Source organism: Lutra lutra, chromosome 2 (genome assembly GCF_902655055.1).
Source record: "Lutra lutra chromosome 2, mLutLut1.2, whole genome shotgun sequence".
In the NCBI taxonomy this organism is placed as follows: Eukaryota; Metazoa; Chordata; class Mammalia; order Carnivora; family Mustelidae; genus Lutra; species Lutra lutra.
The window spans coordinates 52,397,221-52,420,063 of record NC_062279.1 but is presented as its reverse complement, the minus strand read 5'-3'; the positions used below and the strand labels follow the sequence as shown (position 1 = coordinate 52,420,063).

General features: G+C 39.1%; 1 long non-coding RNA gene and 1 pseudogene across 1 annotated transcript; one reads left to right on the top strand and one right to left on the bottom strand.

Annotated features, from left to right (window-relative positions):
• The first annotated feature begins 2,166 nt into the window (after positions 1-2,166).
• Positions 2,167-8,493, top strand: LOC125092909 (uncharacterized). Its single transcript, XR_007125100.1, has 3 exons — positions 2,167-2,673; positions 7,023-7,156; positions 7,256-8,493. It is a non-coding gene; the product is annotated as an uncharacterized LOC125092909 (long non-coding RNA).
• A 2,972-nt stretch (positions 8,494-11,465) lies between these two features.
• Positions 11,466-15,535, bottom strand: LOC125094051 (60S ribosomal protein L12-like; annotated as a pseudogene).
• Between the last annotated feature and the right edge of the window lie 7,308 nt (positions 15,536-22,843).

The window sequence follows — 22,843 nt, the reverse complement described above, 5'->3', positions numbered from 1 at the left end:
AAATATATGGGGCACATGACTGGCTCAATCCAGTAGAGCATATGACTCTTAATCGCAGGGTTGTGGGTTCAAGCCCCGTGTTGGGTATAGAGATTACTTAAAAATGAAATCTTTAAAAAAAAAAAATTGTGTTCTACTTAATCATCTCTTTTACCCCCAAGCTTACTACCCTTCAGAAATAACTGATCTATCATATGTTATATTTACCAGTTGCATGTTTTAGTTTCAAGCTTCTATGTGTTTGAGGACCATGACTAACACAGGTTTTTCCCACCAGGTAGACTATCTAGTTTTATGATTTATGACCTAATTTTGTGACTCTGTTCATAGATAAGTACCAAAAAGCAAATGTTTAATAAATCATATATATTAGTTAACTTTTTTAAACATTTTTTTTAAAGATATTATTTTTATTTATTTGACAGACAGAAATCACAAGTAGGCAGAGAGGCAGGCAGAGAGAGAAGGGGAAGGCAGGCTCCCCGCTGAGCAGAGAGCCCTATGTGGGGCTCGATCCCAGGACCCTGAGATCATGACCTGAGCTGAAGGCAGAGGCTTTAACCCACTGAGCCACCCAGACGCCCAACAATTTTTTTAAACAGTGAATACTCTCTCTTCCATACACCCACCCCATTTTCAGTGGATGCCCACTGATATAACATAGAATATTTCTTTTATCTTTTTCCTGGGATCATGAACTGAGTTGAAGGCAGATGTCAACCAACCAAGGCACCCAGGCATCCCATGGCAAACAGAATAAGTTAGTTAATATATAGAATAATTTTAAGTATTTATTTAAGTAATCTCTACGGCCAACCTGGAGCTCACACCCACTACCCCAAGATCAAGAGTCACTCGTTCTACCAACTGAGCCAGCCAGGCACCCTCCCTAGGGAACATTTTGCACCTAGCCAAAATGAGTAAAATAAAGAGATATTTACTGTTTCTTGAGGTCATAATCCTACTCTCAGAGATGATAAGTAACAACAACAAGGGCCACAAAAGCTGGTCGTTAATTTTTACACTTTATATGAGGTTTCCTTTTGAATGACAAAGAAAAGACAAGCTGGGAGTTTTGACACTTAAATAAAAAATACAGATGGAATTGTAGAATCGATGTCTGGGGAAATCCTTACCATAGAGACCTACCTGGAATGTTTTATGTGTTGTCCAAAAGTAAGGATGTGGTCTCTGTTATTTCTGGCTTTGTGGTCGTTATTACTAAGTCTCAGTTTTGGGAAGTTTTTTGTGTTTTTTGCCTTGTTTTGTTTTGTTTTTGAAGCCAAGTGTTAAGAAATGGATGGGATCAAGTCAAGGCAGGGCAAAGTCAGGAAAATTATAGTTGAGATGCATAGCCAAGCAGAATGACTTTATAGGTTACATTAGGTGAGTTAAGGTGAAAATTCTACAATATTTTCTTTTCCTGTGTTTTTAAAGGAAAATGAGAATCTTCAGCAAAAATCCCACCTACAAAGACTTTGGAGGATTTTGTAGAACAGCTGACTGATGAACATTAGCATTCTTGTGAAGCACAGACTTTTGGAATAAGCGCTTTCCTGAATATTGATGGCCATAAACACACTAGCTGGGCTATTTGTTATTATTACGAATTAGATGTGACAGAGTTTCTATTATACATAACTTATTCCATCATGTGATTTGACCATTGGGTGTATTTTAATTATTGAGCCAAGAAGTGAATAATTGGAAAGGAGGACACCTAAGAAGAAATACCAATTCTTCTGGATTGTCCTGCCAGTGAGGAGCTATAAATTGTTTATTTCCCCTCTTGTTATCTTAAAAAAAAAAATCATACATCTATAAGACAAAGGTAAAGAGCAAGAACCTGGAGGGATGACACACTCTGGATTGAGGGTCCACAGTAAATTTCCCATGTACCCCATGTGTTACATGCTTGGACCCTCACTCCTATTCTATATAGATAACTCCAGTGATCACATGTCCTGGTGTACCGTTCTCCCTCTTTTCTAATAGTATCTCACCTTTTCTGTCCTTACGGCATCATTTAAACAGCCTGTTTCATGTGTTGCTCTGAATTGCTTTGTCTTTTTTTTTTTTTTTGAAATTGGATGTAGATTGTAAATAATAAATGATTTGGCTTTCGTGTTGACTGGCCTCATTCGACTTGAGATGGGAATCACAGAGGCCTACAAATGTACATTTCAGTTGTTTGGTGCCGGGGAGTAATTCCCAGGACACGGAGCTGCGGACCCGCCGCTAACATCAAGCAGGTCCAACTGCATAACTGAGGGCAGTCCTCACACTGCCCTGTGGGAAAAACTACTATTTGACTGTTGGTCTCTGTAGCCGCATTGCACTGAAGTACCTCCCCTCCACTCATCATGGTGCAAGATTCTCCTAGCTTCATGAACCGTGATGTGAGCAAATAAACTAAGCTCTTTTACTTGCTTTGTTGGAAGAGGGGGCCCAGGGTCACAGTGGCCCTGAGAGCACATTGGGCTGGTAATAAGGATTTGATCCCATTTCTACAAATTTCCAGCCCAGGGTTCCCTTTTCTCAAGTTGGACACATGATTCATTTGTTCAATTTCATTAAGTAGCTGAAAACTGAACTTGGATGCTGGAGATAAAATGGTGGACAGAATAGAAAAAAATCCCCGGCTCTCCCCAAGCTTATGTGCCCAGAGCAAAGGTACGCTTTAAATTGTATAATGTGCATTATGATAAGAAATGCTTCAGACCCAGTACCTGCTTCCACGGAGGCACTTCCATTAGTACCTAATCCAATGTATCCAGAAAGGCCTCCTGAAAGACGAGCTGTTTAAGAGAAGGCTGACAGGCGAACGGGTGCTGCCCAGTCAACGGAGGTGATGTGGGACGGAGCACATCCGGAATGCCTAAGATGAGGTAAAGGAAGGTAAGTCTTCACAGCTGCTGTGAGTGTTCCAGGATAGGCAATAGCTAAATCAGACCAAGGATTCTAGAAGCAATCCTGAAGGCAATGGGAAAGGGAGGGAAACCAATTACCAGTGAGTATGGAGGGAGAGTCACAGAGAGCCTTAGCATCATTAGCTCAATACCTAGAATATACTTCAGCCTAGAGTCCCTGCCTCATCTTACCGATAATGTGAAGAATGCGCAGATATTTATTTTCCTAAGCGTGGACTGGAGGAAAGAGAAGCCAGTGCTCTCCTACTTGATGCTATCCTTCAGTTTATTCAATAAATGTCCATGAATAACTGCTGTATTCGAAGGCACACACACCTGTTGTACCAGAGTCAGTGGGCACGGGAATATGAGTTGAGTGTCTGCCCGCACGTGACACTCTCAGATTTGTGGCTGTGGGAGGGCTTGTTTAGAGTAATCTGATAGGATAAAAAGGAAAAACAGAATGAGATGGCCTACTGGCAGACATTATACAGATGGCTTAATGTTTTTAATAAATGACCAAGTTGATCTTGGGATTATATCCAAGGATAAGAGAATTTTGGAGTTTCAGTTTCTAAAAAAGGATTAACCACAAATTTTAGTTTTTATGCTACCAAATTACTTTCTGTTGAAAGATCTGAGTGCAAACCATATGCCAGGCCATATACAGGGATACAGATGGAGGTCCTTGTGTCTGGCTGGTGGGGAGATTACAGACTAGTGGGACCTATAGACAGATGAACAAATAGATTATAGTTAGGTAATAACTCCTACTAAAAAGGACATGGAAATGGACAACTTTGTACCAAAGTAACTTGTTTCTTCACTCTGCAAAAATGAGAAGGATGCCTTTCTAGAATTTTTTCTATTAACACAATTTTAAGTAAAATGGTTGAAATTGAACACATTCCTGTTTTCTTCTAAAGTCTTCTGAAGAGAATAAGATGTATAATAAAATTATAAAAGTGATAAACCATTTCCTGTTTGGGGAATTAATGTTTTGTTAATCAGAGAAGGAACAGGTAGTAAATTGCACTCTACAAATGAAATTGTTTTAGTCACAAGGAGACATTTTCAGTGTGATGAGACAGATTTCTTTCAGTACAGACTAAAGAAAATCAACCAATGGATGAAGGCCCAGAAAACTTTATAAGAATGCCCAGTTTGCTTTTCTTTTTAAAAAGATTTAATAACTTGGGACGCCTGGGTGGCTCAGTTGGTTAAGCAGCTGCCTTCGGCTCAGGTCATGATCCCAGCGTCCTGGGATCGAGTCCTGCATCGGGCTCCTTGCTCAGCAGGGAGCCTGCTTCTCCCTCTGCCTCTGCCTGCCATTCTGTCTGCCTGTGCTCGCTCTCTCTCCCTCTCTCTCTGACAAATAAATAAAATCTTTAAAAAAAAAAGATTTAATAACCTATTCATATTATTAAGTAAATTTGTAGAGCTTTCTTCTTACATGCTATACACCAGTTTTCATATCTCAACATGAACAGATTTCTGGTTGTATTTGAAACATTCAAAGATAACATGTCTTACCATTCATATATGATTTCATTGACATATTCATTATAAATATTGAGTGCCTAGATGAGATGTACCAGACTGAGGATACAAAGGCCTGCTCTCAAGAAGTTTGCAGCTGGGGCGCCTGGGTGGCTCGGTGGATTAAAGCCTCTGCCTTCAGCTCAGGTCATGATTACAGGGTCCTGGGATCGAGCCCCGTATCGAGCCCCGAATCGGGCTCTCTCCTCAACAGGGAGCCTGTTTCCTTTCCTCTCTCTCTGCCTGCCTCTCTGCCTACTTGTGATCTCTGTCTGTCAGATAAATAAATAAAATCTTTAAAAAAAAAAAAAAAGAAGTTTGCAGCCTGGAAAATCTGAATGAAATGATTAATGGCTAAAAAAAAAAAAAAAAGAAAAAAGCATTTTTAGCCATTCTTCTCAATACTATCTTTAATAAACAATTTAAGGTTATATTTAATATACATTTTCACATCTCTCTTTTTTTCTGTTAGGACTGTGTGAAAATGCTCTTTTTCTGGGCATTATTTAGTGTTGTGCCATAAAAGCTCACATCATTAATTTATCAAGGAGATTGATACACTGCCATGATTCACATTTGTTAATACCTTATATTTAAAAAGAGAGGAAGGGAGGAAGGGGGGAGGAAGGAAAGGTGCAAAAGAAAGAAACTGCAAAATAAAGAGAAAGAAAGAAAGGAAAAGAAAAGAAGGAAGGAAGGAAGAAAAAGAAAGAATAAGAAGGAAAGAAGGAAGAAGGAAGGAGGGAGAGTGGGAGGAAAGAAGGAAGGAAGGAAGGAAAGAAGGAAGAAAAAAAGCTAATGCTAGTAAGCATAGCCATCCATGATGCCCTTTATAGGTAACGGACAACAAGAAAAGGAAAAAAAAAATTAAGCACATTTTGGGGGGAACAGCAATTTGGGAGCATAGAAAGGAGGACAAATGAAATGTAATAAGTGGAATTGTACAACAAATCAGGGTTATTGTTAACCAAAGTTGGGAAAACAGGTGGTTAAAAATCTGTCAATATAATCTAAAGAAAATTTTCAACTACATAAGTTATGGAGTGAGAAGATCTTAAATCAGATGTCATCAAGAGGAAACAACTTGTTGCAATTCCTTGACTCAGCATTAAATAATATTTCAGCCACCAATTGCCCTTGTGAAATCTACCAAGTGACTAGAACTATATCTCTTGCCTAGAAATAGGTCAATTGAATAACTCATTGCAAACGAATACACGATGTCTGATTTTGTAAGTCATTTAATGCTTGATAACACAAGCAAATCAATCAAGGGAAAAATAGTTCAAATCTATTGAAGTTTTAGATTTTATTTACTGCTTTACTTTTGAAATCTCAGCATTACAAATCAGAATTTTTCATTACTTTTGTTTTTCTTTTCTTCATTCTCAAGTACCAGTTTATTGAAATCATTGTATTACATATATAAATGTTAAAGTGCAAATTGTTTTACTTCATAGGCTTTTAAAAACGTTGATTGCACAGATAGAAAGTGCTATGAATAAGAATTCATACCTGTATACAAGGAGGCATTTTTAAAAACTGTATGTTATTTTAAATATGCATCCACATACTTCAGGATTAGTGCATTAAAAGAGGAACTTTACCATGTAGAGTTTCCATAAACTTGCATTTACTGATCACCCAGAGTTTAAGCACAAGTGATACCACAACCCCACTCAGTAAGACAGTGGCTCCAAACTAGTCCTTTGCCTCCATTTGGAACCTCTCGTCCATTACCCAGCTCAGAGCTTATTATAGTTTTAACCAAGATTCAGCAAAGTCCTTCTTATTTCTATAAATTTGAAGAATAATTGTTTCAAATCCTAAAATACAAGACAAGTATAAATCAAGGGGCTGAATACTCGAGTTTTGTGGGGAGTTTCATCAAAGCACACATTCACATCCCGCAGAGAGGCTAAAGGCAGTGCTACACAGAGACCACTCCATCCGCTTTTCCTACTGGGTGCACAGCTTTAGCACATTTCCCAGATTCTCTTGTCCAGGGGATGTATAATACAGCTGGTAAAAGGGAGGTAGTGGGTAGGAGATGAGAAAACAAATATCCTTGCTTTATAGTTTGTCACTCTATTGCTAGTAGAAGTGAATAAAGTAATAGCAAACTACATGATACAAGCACCAGCCACAAACAAAAAGTTACCAAGCCAAGATATTAAGGTTCAAATATAGTTGAACGTCTTGCTGTCATCTGTTTTTTGTTTTTTTTCCCCTTCAACCAAGTTCTGCATATCTGCGTCACATCTCCCCAAACATATTATAGCTGCTAACTTGCCCTTGGGAACCGGTCGTTCATTTTTTTCCACTCACGACATTCCCCCCTTGATTATGGAACTTCATTACCCTGCATTCCTTTTCCAAGTTGCTCAAATTATTTTGTTTTTCATAAATTGTTGATAACTGCTTTTTTGAAATTCATGAACTCATAAGGGGGGAAGATAGAATCAGTTATTTCAGTGTAGAAATAAAAGCCAGTTTTTAAAAAATCGTAATTTTTTATTGTTAAAAATTAACATTTCCTTCTGTTTGTTTGTTTATTTGTTTTTTTCCTACCAGAAATTTCAGTGTGTTACAATGCTATGGTATCAAAACCGGAACAGTGATGATGGGGCAACAGACAGATCAATAGATTGAAGTCGAAGACCCAGAGGCATATTCAAGGATATATAAATGTCACTCTTCTATATACTGTATATATACAAAAACATATATATGTGTGTGTATGTTTCTGAGCCTTCTGAGTGAACATCTCTTGTTCCCTATCTTCTGTTTTATTCTCTTTTGTACAGATATATTTTAAAACCACAGTGCCATGGCAAAGTCTCCAGAAAGGCTTCCAGCATTCCCCACCTCCCAATTCACACTCTGGGCTTTGGATCACTTGTACTGGGGAAGGAGGCTGTAGCAGGAGAGGATGCTGGGAGCAGCCTCTGGAGAAGCCCACATGACTAGGAACTGAGAACCCTAGCTGACAGCCAGCACATCAGTGAGGACTGCCAGCAAACGTGTGAGTGAGCTTGGAAGTGGATCTTCCCGCAGCTGAGTCTTCAGAGGGCCTCAGTTCAAGCGACCCAGAACCGCTCAGCTCTGCCATTCCCACAGGCCTGACTCCCAGAAACCCTGTGAGATTAGTGTTTGTTGTTTTAAGCTGCTCTGCTAAGTTTTGGGTTAAGTCATTACTCAATAGATAATTAAAACACATGGCGAATAAATAAAATCAGTAAGAACAATGCGGGTCAATGATTAGCGAGTTAGGTGCTTTGACAGGTTCTGACATGTTCTGTTTCATCTTAATTGTTTTGCCTCAAAAGTAATCCCTTCGGGCAAAACATGTTAAGAGTGGTTCCCAACAGGATGTTAGAAAAATTAACTGTTAGCTTTGGGAACTAAAGTGTAACCACAGCATTATTTTCCATTTTATTTAACTCATTAAATGGTATTGCAGTATATTTATTTCTGTTAAAAAACATGATATTAGAGTCTGGGAGAAAACCTCTTGCAAATCAGTCTGAAACTATCGTTTCTTTCTAGCAGTGTATAATAATATTATAATTGCTTAGCGGAACATCCTAAGAGATGGACTGACTTTAACACATATTTAAGCCTAATATTTAGACAAAAAAGTTCCTTTACAGTATTTGAAGACAGCTTTCTCCTGTGTACCCCCTCCTTTCTACAACTAAGATGGTTTGCAATCTCTGTCATTATTCTTGGTAGAAGATGAAACTTCAGTAGAGTACCTATGTGAATTCTAACAATTTCTGAACTAGTGAAGCCCCACATAATGAAGATTTATCATGTCTAAGGGAACTGGAAAACGCTAAAATCCCAAGTTATGACTCAAGGCAATTGTTCCAAGCAGCCTGTGTCCCTGCCAGGATTACGCCACGAGCGTTCTCCATGCTCCACTAAGGTTGGAATTCAGCTTTTGGTACTAACTTGTCTCAGTCTTGGACACAACGGTAATTTCATTTTCCTATTTGTTCTCCATCAACTAGAATGACTAGTAGTAATTGATTTTTCCATGTAGAAAAAGAAGCAAATTGGGGGCGCCTGGGTGGCTCAGTGGGTTAAGCCTCTGCCTTCAGCTCAGGTCATGATCTCAGGGTCCTGGGATCAAGCCCTGCATTGGGCTGTCTGCTCAGAGGGGAGCCTGCTTCCCCCTCTCCCCTGCCTGCCTCTCTGCCTACTTGTGATCTCTGTCTGTCAAATAAATAAAATCTTAAAAAAAAAAAAAAGAAGCAGCAGCAGATTGGATCCCTACTTCACAATCTAAAAAAAAAAAAAAAAAATTTCCACATGAATAGAGGACTTATATATGAAAGGCAGAACCTTAAGAATTTTAAAAGCAAATGTAAAAGTTATCTTCATGACCCTTGAAAAATTTCTTCATCAAAAAAAAATTGCAAATCACAGAGGAAAAGATTAGAAAATTTACATCACGAACTATTCTCTCTATTTTTTACTTTTAAATATTATATTACTCACAAGAATTTTTAGGGGGAGCAAAGTGATTTAATATGTGTCATAATTTATGCAATTTGTAATAATTTGCAATTAGTAATACAGAGTTAGGGATTAGGCTCCAAGATCAATTTGCATGCGTGTCTGTGTGTGTGTGTGTGTGTGAGAGAGAGAGAGAGAGAGAGAAAGAGAGAGAGAGAGAAATTCTTAGTTGCTATGACGGCTCTGGCCTTATTTTCCTCATTCATATTTTTCTCAATTATTTTCTGAATTTTCTTAATTACTGTTTTATTTTTGTGCCATAATATCTTTGTAAGTTACATCAAAACTAATAATAAGTACAGAATAAATAACTAAGTTGAACAAATCATCATCAGATTCAATTTATGCTCCCAACAAATACATTTATAACTCAAGCCCTCAAAAAATTATAACAATTTCATAATGAACAATGGATAATTTTGGAGACTTTATGGCAGCAGTGAACACGATTATGGGTAAATTGTCTCCAACAAACTGAATTCTGGACTATCCGAATTCCCTGTAATCTCAGAAATGGAATACCAAAGCTATCTGTAAGAAATATTTTCTAATCGTCTAAGGATTCAACTTGTTAGGTTATCTCATTAATTGTATCAGATTGTGTCTTCTATTGCATTTTCTAAATGGAATAGTAACTACTCGGGCCTCACCTGAGGTTCCTGTAAGCCTTCTCAGAATACAGAGAAGGATGAGGGACCAACTTTTGTTCTTCACAATTCAGTTTTGTTAGACGATGCAGAAGTCGCAAAGCTTTCATCAACAATTACTGACTACTTTCATTGTCATCCCCATGTGGGAGTTCTGAAAGACTGTTTGAAATCCGTTCAAGTAACAGAGGAGAGTGCACAGAGCAGCCTTCTGTATTAAACAAAGAATAAGAGAAAAATATTCACTTTCATCAAAGGTGCAAGCAAAAGTGCATCAACACAAACAAAGCAGGCATAAGCCAGAAAGCCTACAGGAAACCATGGAAGGAAGATCAAAATCAGATTCTTTAGAAGGTGAGTGGTACAAAGAAAATGCAGTGTTATTTGCAAAAGCATTTTTATAAAAGAAAGACAAGTCTGAATAGACTATTATTAGCAAGACACTTCTTCACAAACTGAGTTTCAGATAGTGGTTCAAGTTGTAAGGACGCCAGCGGTACCACAGGCAATGATGGGCAGAAGAGTTCACAAGAATATTCTGCTGCTGGCACATTCAGACCAAAGCAAATCATCCTCAATCAGTCAATTCCTGAAACTTAATGTATTGGAAACTCATGAGCATCTCATACTTTCTTCTAAAAAATTATGGTTGAGATGGATTATGGATGAAGGCGTATTAGGAAAAAAATCCACACTTTGCTTAATAACCACTTGTTGTAGTTAGTTAATCAATGTCCTTATAGCAGTTGAGCAAATCCCAACCCCAGGGTGAAAAGTCCACATCATTCTAGACTTATTTACACCTCTCAGAGGCCTAAGTATTTTTTATCAATATCATCCTATTTTAAATGTATAAAATGATTTACTTCTTTGACACTGAAAAAGTGAAATGTCTAATTAGAGACTATATTCAAGATTTATGATGACAGCTGACAGATAATACAAGAACTTCCTAAATTTAATGCACTATTATAAATTGTATCAATTGATCATATTAGCATAACTGTCAAAGTAAGATTCTGAATACCTGAAAGCAATTTTACCCTGGGAGGGAAGAATATAATTAATAAATAGCACCCCTGTGATCATCATGGCGGTGGTTTGCATATAACAGTTTGTCTCTCTTTCACAACACATGGTAGGGCTGTTATTTCCCTGTGTGCTCAGAATTAGGTGTGCCAAGGGATTTCTCTGGCTAGAGAAAGTACAAGAGGCAGTGTCTCCTTCACCACATCCGTTTTTCCCTCCGGCTCTGTGACTGACAATATTTAAGAGAGCAGCTCCTCCATGAGCTGGGAGACCTGAGAGTATATCAAAGGCAGAGTCCTACTTTCAGCCAGCAATAGGAATAGAGCAAAAGCAAGAAATAAGTAAAATGTATGCTTTAAGCCACAATGATTTTGGAGTTTTCACTGTGTCACAACCTAACCAATATTGATACGATACCATAAACAAAAGCCTACAAGAGCATCATTATCAAGAGTGAAATAAAGAGGACTTGGCCTTCATTCTGTTGGAAGACTGACTAGGAGTTGTGAGGAGAAAGAGATTCCAAAGCGTGTCAATTTGTTGGAAGATAACAAAGATGTGGCTGGAGGAGCAGGGGACAGATGGTGCATATTGTGAGACACAATAGAAGGAAAATAATTAGCCATGTCAGGCAGGCTCTTGTGCATTCTTTTGCCTTTATTTTATTAAATGAATAGGAAAAAAATATGAAGAGTTTACTTTTTAAAGGAATGATTTCCATTCCTTTTGGGCTCTGATATTTATCCTTCTGACTAGAAATGAGCCAGGGTAGCAATTTGGGAGTCTATTTATCTATTTATGGTTGTCAAATGATCCTTTATTGAAATAATTTCCTTTGTAGTTCATAACTAGCTGGGTATTCCCCTGCACCACTGTTGATGTCATCCATGATATCATGAGGATGGTCACCACCAACATCGCAGCCCACAGACTGGGAAGCTCCCACAATCTCTCTCTTTCTCTCTCTTTTTAAAGATTTTATTTATTTGAGAGAAAGAGAGAGAGAGAGAGAGTGCATGAGCAGAGAGGGGAGAGGCAGAGAGAGAAGCAGGCTCCATATTGAGCACAGAGCCTGATGTGAGGTTCCATCCCAGGACCCTGAGATCATGACTTGAGCTGAAGGCAGAGGCTTAACCAACTAAGCCACCCAGGTGCCCCCCTCTTTTAAAAGATTTTATTTATTTGAAAGAGCATGCCAGCATGAGTGGGAGGGAGGGGCAGAGGGAGAGGGAGAAGCAGACTCCCTCGCGCTGAGCAGGGAGCCGGACTTGGAGCTTGATCCGTTGTCCCTGAGATCAGGATCTGAGCCAAAGGCAAAGCTTAACCAACTGAGCCACCCAGCACCCCCCTTCCTAATCTCTTCAATGATTCCAGAGGGTTCTCTGGATAAAGATCAGTCCCACATCTGTCGGGCAGTGTTGGTAATTTCATCAAAAGTGATATTTCCAGGGACACTTGGGTGACTCAGTTGGCTGGGCTGCTGCCTTTGGCTCAGATCATGATCCCAGGGTCCTGGAATCAAGTCCTACATGGGGCTCCTTGCTCAACGGAGAGCCTGCTTCTTCCTCTGCCTGTTCTACCTGCCGCTCCCCTGCTTGTGCGCTCTCTCTCTAATAAATAAATAAAATCTTTTAAAAAAGTGATATTTCCACTGTTGTTAATGTTTTTCTGTTTCTTTCTGTGTCTTGGCAGTTCCTTGAGGGCTTTGATAATCAGGGCAGAGGCAGAAGGTACCACTTCAATCTGGACCAGTCTGTTCCAAATGGTCAGTTCACTGTCATCCACAGACCCTTCCCATCACTGGTTACCTTGGCAATATCATCATCAAACATTTTTGGAGACAGACCCAGCCCGCCCATCTTTGGGGCCAAGGCAGACATAGCACCGAGCTCCGCAGTGGTGCACCTCAGGCATTAGACTTTGATCTCATTGGGGGTGGAACTTACGGCATGGCAGAGGCGGCGGCTGTCCAACGACCCCCGACTGGATGAACCCAGACGACTGAAGACCGTTGCACCATCGCCTCCTCCGAGCTGAAAGCCAAAAGCACTTACTTATTTTTAAAACTCAAACCATGTTGTAGATACCATTGACTTTAAGGTTTCTTTATTATGTTAATTTCATGAGGGAAGGAACCTTGTTATCCTGTTCAAAACTCTGTCCCCAGTATCTAGAGTAGTACACAAACTAGACTAAAAATATTTTTTGAATGAATGAATGAATCTGTATTTTTGCTAGCAGTTTTTATGAACTGCAAGGTCAATGTTAGATAACAGTCGAAGTGGCTCTTCCCAAACCCAAATGCCATTTTAAACTTCAAGCAAAGAAGTACAGGAATCCTCTGCTTTTTGAAAGTTCGTGTTCCACTACTTCTCCTTTATGAAATACCTCCATTAATAGTACCATATGCGGAAAAAAGAAATAGTACCGGGTGTGTTTTCAGTAACTGAAGGAATCCTGAAGATTTTACAAAAACTTCGGAAAGCAAAGACAGTGTTGGGCATTTGTTTTGCCACGAGCTATTAAAGAGGCTGCAAGCAGTCAGAGCTAGGAGAGTACCACCCCGCCACCCCCCACTCCCAGCTCCTTCCCGGGGCTCTACACTCTGCACCCGCACCACAGCATCCACTGGCAATATCTTTGAACTCTGTCTGGGGGCATCTGAGTTTTTTCTCGATTTATTTTGGGCATCCATTAGCAATGTGTGTCCTAAGGAATCAGAAAACCTTGGGGACCTGGGTGGTTGAGTTGATTAAGCGTCTGCCTTTGGCTCAGGTCATGATCCAGCCCCATATCAGATTCCCTGCTCAGCAGGGAGCCTGCTTCTCCCTCTCTCCCTCTGCCTGCTGCTCCCCCTACTTGTGCTGTATCTTTCTCTGTCAAATAAATAAAAACCTTACAACAACAAAACCCTAAGAAAGATTATTTTTTGGATCTGGGAGTGCTCAAAAAACATTATCCATATAAATTAATGGCAATTGCTTCTCCACTTTCTGTCATTTCAGATAATGAAAGGTTTCAGGGGTATGCTCTACTTTTGTAGAGCAGAGGAACGTGGATTGTGTCTAGAACAAATGAAGACTATAATTCATCCTACTCTTCTTAGCCTTCTGGAGTATAACGTTGAGTTAAATTTGAGTACCACACACCAAGACAACATTAATAAACACCACTGTGGTCTTGCCCTAACTTTTTTACACCACGCTGACCCCAGAAAATGATAACATTTGTAGGATACAGGTGGAGGGGGGAAAGCCTTGCTGGGTCACACTTAAGACTGAAAGACTAATACATGTCAAGAACTAACCTATTTTCTTAGAGAATCTTTTATTTCTAGCAAAAGTTGCTGTTCAAATGCTGATCATGAAAGAATATTTACAGCGCGAGGGAGAGAGACTTTTTTTTAAAGGACAAAATTTTTTTTTTTTACAGATTTTATTTTATTTATTTATTTGACAGAGAGAGAAACAGCGAGAGAGGGAACACAAGCAGGGAGAGTGGGAGAGGAGGAAGCAGGCTCCCACTGAGCAGGGAGCCCGATGCGGGGCTTCATCCCTGGACCCTGGGATCATGACCTGAGCCAAGATAGCTGCTTAATGACTAGATTACTCCGGTAGGGGGAAGAACATAAAAACGAATAGGGTGCTTCTCTCACCTACACCCCAAGGCTAGGGCACCCACAGAAAAATGATAATATTTTGGCACACCTGTGATACAGTGTCTGCAAAGGTCTGTTCTGTTGCATTAGGAGAGAAAATGGGGTAGAAGGAGAGGATTTGAGGCCACAGTATTAATAATTATACTAGCCACAACTAATTAAGTACCACTAATAAAAGGCACTCTGCATACATTAGTTTATTTAACGCACTTAACCACTAACTACATGAGCTGGGTGTTACTTCTTCTCCTTTCCATTAAAGAATGTTGAGGTTTAGTGTTTTTTTTTTTTTTTTTTAAAGATTTATTTTACAGAGAGAGAGAGAGACAGTGAGAGAGGGAACACAGTAGGGGGAGTGGGAGAGGGAAAAGCAGGCTTCCCACTGAACAGGGAGCCCGATACGGGCCTTGATCCCAGGACCCTAGGATTGTGACCTGAGCTGAAGGCAGATGCTTAAGCACTGAGTCATCCAAGCACCCTGAAGTTTGGAGACATTTAATGTCATATCCAAGTCCTTGTAAGTGGTAAATTTTAGGGCCAGGTTTTGAATCTAGGACCCTAGATCCCATGTTCTGTTCTCTATAAACAGCAAGACACAAGAGCTTATGTGTATGTAACTGTCTTCAAATGTTAGCAGACTCTTTCTTATGTGACAGAAAGAATATAAATTCCTAATACTCTAAGAGGTAAAGCTAGAGCCTATGAGTGGAATTATGAAGACAGGCTTTACTTCAGAATAAGGAAAAAATGATAATCTCGTGAAGGTAGAACTTGTCACCTCAGATGGTATTTAGCAAGTGATTACTTCTTAGGGAATTTATGGGAGACTACCACATCGATGACCTCTACTTTCTTCAGCTTCAAGAGTATGATATTATAGTAAGTAAAAAGCATGAGAAGATTCTGTTACAAATATTGTTCCTCTTACATGAACTTTCTAAGGAGAGATTTGTATTTTAGACTAAGTACATATGGATCAAGAGCTCAGATGAGCTCATTTGAGCTCTTGATCCAAGAGAGAAGGATCGATAATTCTCCGAAGAGCTTATAAGTATCTTTCTTAGAAGACTGCCCTCTTATCTGGAAGCTTCTAGGTCTGGTTAGAAATACGCTCGTTCTGAAAAATCAAAATACAGTCTGAAACCTCCACCACTGGCAGGATTGGAATAGAGTAGAGCGAAGAGGATCTAAGACCTTCCACAAACCTTCCTGAAAAAGGGAATGGACATCGATGAACAAAGAAATCCTGAAATCCATTGATTGTCCTATGTTGAGGAATGGTTTAAGCAATTCTCTGTGTGATCTTGTTGATATGCATAAGAGAAAGCCCTTTACTTATTTCCAGATTTTCTCTTATTTTTTAAGGATTTTATTTGTTTATTTATTTGAGAGAGAGTGAGTGAGAGACAGAAAGAGAGAATGAGCAGGGAGCAGGGGACAGAGGAGGGGCAGAGGGAGAGGGAGAAGCAGGCTCCCCACTGAGCAGGGGAACCTAAGATCATGACCTGACCTGAAGGCAGACACTTAACCCACTAAGCCTCCCAGGCACCTCTCTCTCTCTCTCTCTCTTTTTTTCTTACCACTTTTCTAGAGGGAATAATATTTTTGTCATTTCCCCACCATTTCTTTTCATAAACACACTACCAGTTTTTGCTTTAGAATAGCAGCTACTCTAATAAATCAAGGATTCTCTGAGAAGAATATTTTCATCCTTGAGAGAGCACATGGGATTAAAATAAAGTATTTGCCACTGACTGGGGTAAAGAAAATGGAGGGCAAGACAGCATCCCTTCTCTGTGACTTTGTCCCATCTCTCCCTCCTCTTGACTTCCTTTAGGCAAGGATGCTTGGTGCCCCATAGAACCTCCAGTCCCACGAAGAGTCTGAAATGATTTTGGAACCGCAGAAGTTATCCCCTTGATTCTTCATTCTCCCAAACCGCAGGCGATTAAGAGACAAATCTAAATCATCCTGGGGAAAGAAATTCTCAATAAAAATATGACTGCGATTTCAGACAATTTTGTCATTAAAAGCATTTGTTAGTCATTTCTTAAGTGACAGTGAGTGCAAAAATATCAATAAAATTTGCTGAATGATGTCTACCTAGATAAAATATGTGCATAATTTATTTCTTGTCCCAATCTTCCTACTATTTTTAAAAAGCCAGGCACATTGTAGGTGATCAAAAAAATGATTATTGAATAAAAAATGATATAGTGTGTTTGGGAGATAATGCTACAGGTAATTGTAATTATACACATCATTACGATTTCATAATCCTTGATATTCATATTTACAATAACTTCCTGGTTAAAACTGAAAGTCCTTTCAGTTCAACAGATCCATTAGTAGGGATCCAAGACACACTCAAAATACCTAATTTTGCTTCAAAACAATAGGGCCAGTGATCATTTCTTCTTTTTTTTAATATTTATTTATTTATTTATTTTTAGGATTTTATTGACTTATTTGGCAGACAGAGACAGAGCAAGAGAGAGAACACAAGCAGGGGAGTGGGAGAGGGAGAAGCAGGCTTCCCGCTGAGCAGGGAACCCCACATGCGGCTCAATCCCAGGGCACTGGGATCATAACCTAAGCCGAAAGCAGATGCTTACCAACTGAGCCACCCAGGTGCCCCTCTTCTTTTCTTAAAGATTTATTTATTTATTTATTTGAGAGAGAGAGAGAGAGAGAGAGAGAGAGCAGGGGGAGGGGCAGAAAGAGAGAGAGAGAGAAAATATCCTAAGCAGACTCCCTGCTGAGCACAGAACCCAAGATGGGTTTTGATCTCAGGACCCTGAGATCATGACCTGAGTCAAAATCAGGAGTCCAGTGCTTAACCGACTGAGCCACCCAGGCTTGCTGACCATTTCTTCTATGATGAACCCAGAAAAGAACACAGTGTTTAAGAGGATGCATATTCAGTATAGAGACTGCTGGAATCCAGCTCCATCATTTACTAGCTTTATCTCACTGCCCGAGTTTCTTATCTAGGTTCCCTCATCTGTTAACTGTGGATAACTCAGAGGCCTATTAGGAGGACTGAATGGGATAAATCTTGCAAAGTACTTAGCGTAGTGTCTGACATATAGTAAATTTTAAATGAATGTTAAACATTATTTTTATCATCATTAATCTATCAGTATGAAGAATAAAAGGAAACAGGGAAGTTTAACACTAATAAATAAAAAGGTAATTTGGCTGCCTCTCATATCTAGGAATTAAATTTTAGGAGTTTGAATTACTGTATATTATTATCCTATATTTGTACATGCTTCATTACTTATGGAAAAATAAACTATCAAACCCTGCCGTGCTACAGGAATATATACAAAAATGGTTGAGTGCTTTGTAAAGTATTCTCAAATCTAAGGCTGTTGAATTTTTTTTCTCCTTCAAAGAAACTTTTATGTTTTAAACACATATACTATTTCTGAAAAGTATCATCAGAGGTTGCTGGCTGGCTCAGTCAATAGAGTATGAGACTCTTGGTCTCAAGGTTATGAGTTCAAGCCCCACATTGAGTGTAGAGATGATTAAAAAAAAGAAGAAGAAGAAAGAAAGAAAAGAAAAAGTGCAGTCACTATCTTTTATTCAGCACCAGAACCTTTGTTATTCTGAAGTCTGGGGACTTAAAACCATTGAAGTTTGTAAATGGATTGACAAGTGCTTCTAAGAAAGCATGGGCAGAGTTCAGAATATTATCTTAGAAGGTGAAGAATACTATGTAAATAGAGTTGCAAATCTCTTTGTATTGAGCTGAGCTCACAGTTCAGTACCTTAATAATCTTACAGACACTAAAGTTCCTCAAGTTTAAGACAATCCCTGATGAATTAGTTCGATTACTATGATGTGGGCCAAAGAGCAAGGTTACATATATCCTCATGGAGAGAAAGATACCATTTTATATTCATTTTCAGACACCTTCAGTTAGATTTCCACTGGGTTTTTTGATGTGTGTGTGTGTGTTTTAACAACATTTATTTTTATTTTATTTTTTTAAAGATTTTATTTATTTATTTGACAGAGAGAGACCACAAGTAGACAGAGAGGCAGGCAGAGAGAGAGAGGGAAGCAGGCTTCTTGCTGAGCAGAGAGCCCGATGTGGGACTCGATCCCAGGACCCTGAGATCATGACCTGAGCCGAAGGCAGCGGCTTAACCCACTGAACCACCCAGGCGCCCCTGTTTTAACAACATTTAAATTTAACTTCTTGTTCACCTTCCTTACTACTTGTTTTTGTCTAGCATGATTTTTATGCCTTCGGGTGCCTATGAATTATTTATGCACCCATATGATTTTCTTTCTACATCTCCTTGCTATGTTTTAAGTGAAAAGTTATGAAGGAATATTAAATAAGATGAGAGCAAAGCCAAGGGAAATGCAATATAGTTATGTGTGTGTACTGATAATGCCAGTTGTCAAGTATTACTGGACTCAGCTGAAAAAAAGAAAAAAAAAAAAACAAATATGTAACTGCCTTCACCAGTTGCTCATTTTATATCACCCAAGGCAAGATTATTTCCTAGAAGACATCGTTCTGTAATATAACCCTTTCTCACCTCTAAATCTCCCTAGCCTCCACTCCAAATACCAGGTAATTTTACTAAATCATAATACATTCTGTTAGCAGTACAGGGAAAGGGACTAAATGAACGTTGGATCATCTGTTATGCCGGCAGGTAAATTACAAAGTTCCATTTCTCTGGATCAAATGGCATTTGCAAATCAAACCCTGTAACAGCTACCAAAAAGGCAGACATTGCTAGACTCATATTTTACATTCATTTTAAGTCATAAATCTTTAGAGTGTCATTTAAGTCCCCAGACACAATTATGTATCTTTCTGTACTATTCACAGAGAGTAAGAAGAATTTGCTACACTTACACCGTCCATCCTAACAATTCATAGCCTTAACGGGTCTTTCCCGGAGACCCTTCTCTCCCTTAATCTTCTCCCAAAGCCGTAACACTCATGCATTTTTCTATGATGGAAAGACATTTTAGTCTGAAATCCCCAACTTTGCATTTTCATCTTCAAAATCTCCTCTCTGTAGGGAGTTAGCCCTTTTTTTGGCTTTCAACTAAAAAGAAAAAGAAAAAAAAAAAAGAAAAAAATGGAAACGGTGCTTCAAGTCAAACTTGATCTTCTGTGTCTATCACCTGACACCTGTTTCTTCTATCCTCACAGTTGGCCATACGATTTCTGTGTTAAAAAAATATACCTCATCCATCACAGAGTTAAGAGATCAGGAAAAGTGCCTATCAAAACTGTTGTGAAAGAAACCATCTGCTAACTTTCAACTGGCTTTCCAAGAAGGTGCTAAGTAGTATCTCTTAGTGGCTCTGTGGCACAGGGCGTTAAGTCAACAACACCACACAATAAATGGTTTTCTCTCTTTAATACCTAAACCTGTTCCAATATATCTAGTGGAATCTTGTATTTCCTTTTCTTTGGCGATGAAAGAAAACATGCTGTCACGTAAAAATCACCTCTAAAACAACCGTGCGGTAATGGGGTTCAAGTTATGTGTTTGGAGTCTAAAAAGCAAGTATGGCCTCGCTGTGTGACTTTTAACAATCTTTTATTCTCTTAGTGTCCTGTGAGTTGATTTCTCTTTCTGTAAGATATACACTGCCTTTTATTCAATACAGAAAGAATAGAAAAAAAAAAAATCTTGGGAAACTCTGCGCCTGGTGTTTTCTTTTATAAGAATTTTAAGTCTTTTGTTTGTTTGTTGTTTTTTGCTTTTTTTTTTTTTTAAGGATCACAAGTTCATTTACTTCCAAATATCAGTTGTGTTGTAGCTTCATGTGTGCAGTCCCTGTGCATCTGCGATTTTAGCTACTGACATCATTCCATATTATTTTTTGTGGCCCAAATAAAAAAAAAATTAGATCCTAAATGGCCACTGCAGGGCTTTATGTTCCTCTTTAATGTCATACCTCTATTAGACAGTTTATTTTAACTTCCTTCTTTTCCAGATTATTCATTTTGGAAGGTATACTTTCAAAACTCCCCTTTAGTGATGATAAAATGGACTAGACTTGATAAATCTTTCTGGGTATAGATTTTCAAAACTCCTGTTGATCCACTGTGCTTTCATGTTAAAGAAAGAATTGAGACATCAGCTCTAAGACAAAATAACTTCAGCTCCAGAGCAGAGAAGGCCAGCCAGCCCCTGGGTGGTTTTCATACAAGAAGATTTGAAACCTTCCCTCTGTAGATGGTCAGTTACACACCCACATCGAGGCATCAAAGCGAAGGTGGTGACCAGTGTGGGGTTGATGGAACTCTGCAGGCCCCGCAGGTCAGTTTGGCCAAAGGAAGTGCTGTCACCAGCCCCGCAGTCTGTGGCTGTACAGTGCCCAGCGGTCAGAGGGAAGGCATTTATGTCCCTCTGGAGATGCATGGGGGAAGAGAACTGAAAGTCGATTGTGTGTTGATCTCACAGCTATCTCCTGATACATATCTTTTTAATACTGTGATGTGAATGAGCTCCTCTGTGTTACCAGCAAAGAGTATTTTTGCCTTTGACAGCCCGGGCTCTATGGTTAGATCCCATAAACCTCCACTTCGATCAGTAGGAATCAAAATGTGGGTGTACATTTGCTGCATAAGTTCAGTTTAAACACATTCAGATAAGGACCAGTGTTTTTAGAGAAAGCTCAAGAATATGAAAAGGTGATTATTGGAGCGCCTGGGTGGCTCAGTCATTAAGCGTCTGCTTGCGGCTCAGGTCCTGATCCCAGCCAGGGTCCTGGGATGGAGCCCCACATCAAGCCCCACATCAGGCTCCCTGCTCAGGAAGCCTGCTTCTCCCTCTCCCACTCCCCCTGCTTGTGTTCCTTCTCTTGCTGTGTCTCTGTCTGTCAAATAAATAAATGAATAAATAATCTAAAAAAAAAAAAAGAAAGAAAGAAAGAAAGAAAAGAAAAGAAAAGAAAGAAAGAAAAGAAAGAAAGAAAGAAAGAAAGAAAGAAAGAAAGAAAGAAAGAAAGAAAGAAAGAAAGAAAAATGGTGATCATCCAAGGCCTTCTTTTTCCAAGCTGCCAGGTACATACGGGTGGATGAGATGAGTGGATGTGGGTAGGAAAGTGGCTCACTTCTGCTTCCAGCGGCCCCATTTTTATATGACTTTCAGCCGCCCTGTTCTAATCCTTTCATGGGCTATGAGTTTGAACTGGACGCAGGTTTGGCCACATAAGTAGTGTTGGAGGGCAGGCTTTTGAGGAGGTGTAGAAGGTGTGCAGTGGCTACGGAGGCAAATCCTCTTCCCCAACAAAAAATCAACCAAGCTGCTTTCTTCCCTTTTCAAGATTTTTATGTAATTGCTTGTGGATTAACTGCGTGATTTTCTTTGTTGTTGTTGTTTTGTTTCCTTTTGTTTTCACAATTTTTGACCTTCGGAGCTCAAACAGCTGGTCTCATCTGTACAACATTAAGAGATCGTTCCCATTGTGTTGTGTGCACGTTCAACAATGTTTTACAGCAAATGTGTATGTGCACTTGACAGAAGTAATAGTCTCATTTCACATTTGTGTTAAGTCTCAGAATACAACAGTAAATGCAAAACAGGTGCTAGAAAGAGCCTGCGGCAATTACAGCAGGGATGACACATCAGTAGTTGTCATAATGACTTAACAATTAAGGGTTAGCTGAAAATCTTGTTGAGCTCAGGAGACTGCTTAGTACCATCATCCTGTAGAAGCACAACAATTAAGGGGACTTGTCCTGCCATGTTGTTACTCAGAACTGAAAACGCCCTCTGGATTCATGTTTCCTCATTTCCCGGCCAGCTCATTCCACCAAATGACATGATTATGTGACTCTGGTGGGTTTTGACTTGCCTTCGGTGGAGAGGTTTCTTTTTCTGTGTTTTCTGTTAAATGCCCTTTGCTCTCAGCTTAAGCCGTGAATGAAATTTTACATTTTGGCAAACTATGCTCAAGTCACAGATGTCTTTATTTCATAAAGTTAAATTGACTTTTATCTAGCGTATTTCTTTTTCTTATCAGCACTGAAAAACTGTTTTGGGGGAGGTCAACAAAACATACTCATTTGAAAATCCTTTCACAGACCCCCCAATACTAACCAAAATTTTACTTATATCAATTTACAGAAGGGTATGTGCTAAGTCCGATTTCTTCTTCCAAAGCTAAAATTCCAGTTCACCTTTATTTCCTCTAAAAAATGTGTCTTGGATAAGATTTCGGTTCCATGTGTACTATTCCTGCTTTCATTTAAAGGCTATAATTAAGTCTTTCGTTTGTTCCAACTGCCATTCATTCCTGGCACTGGAATAAGAGCTAAGATGTTGCTTCCGCCCATTCTTCCCGCAATAAAAGTGGAGTTAACAGCACAATGATTACTAGCTTTTCTAATGTGAATTATAGTACACATGACAAAACAAATTTGCCTTAATATAAAAATGGAATGTAGAATTTTATTTCATCAGCTACCTGTCAAGCAAACCCACTTATAAGTCCTAGAATAATATTAATCTTTGCAATAATGTTTCTTTCTATTTTCATT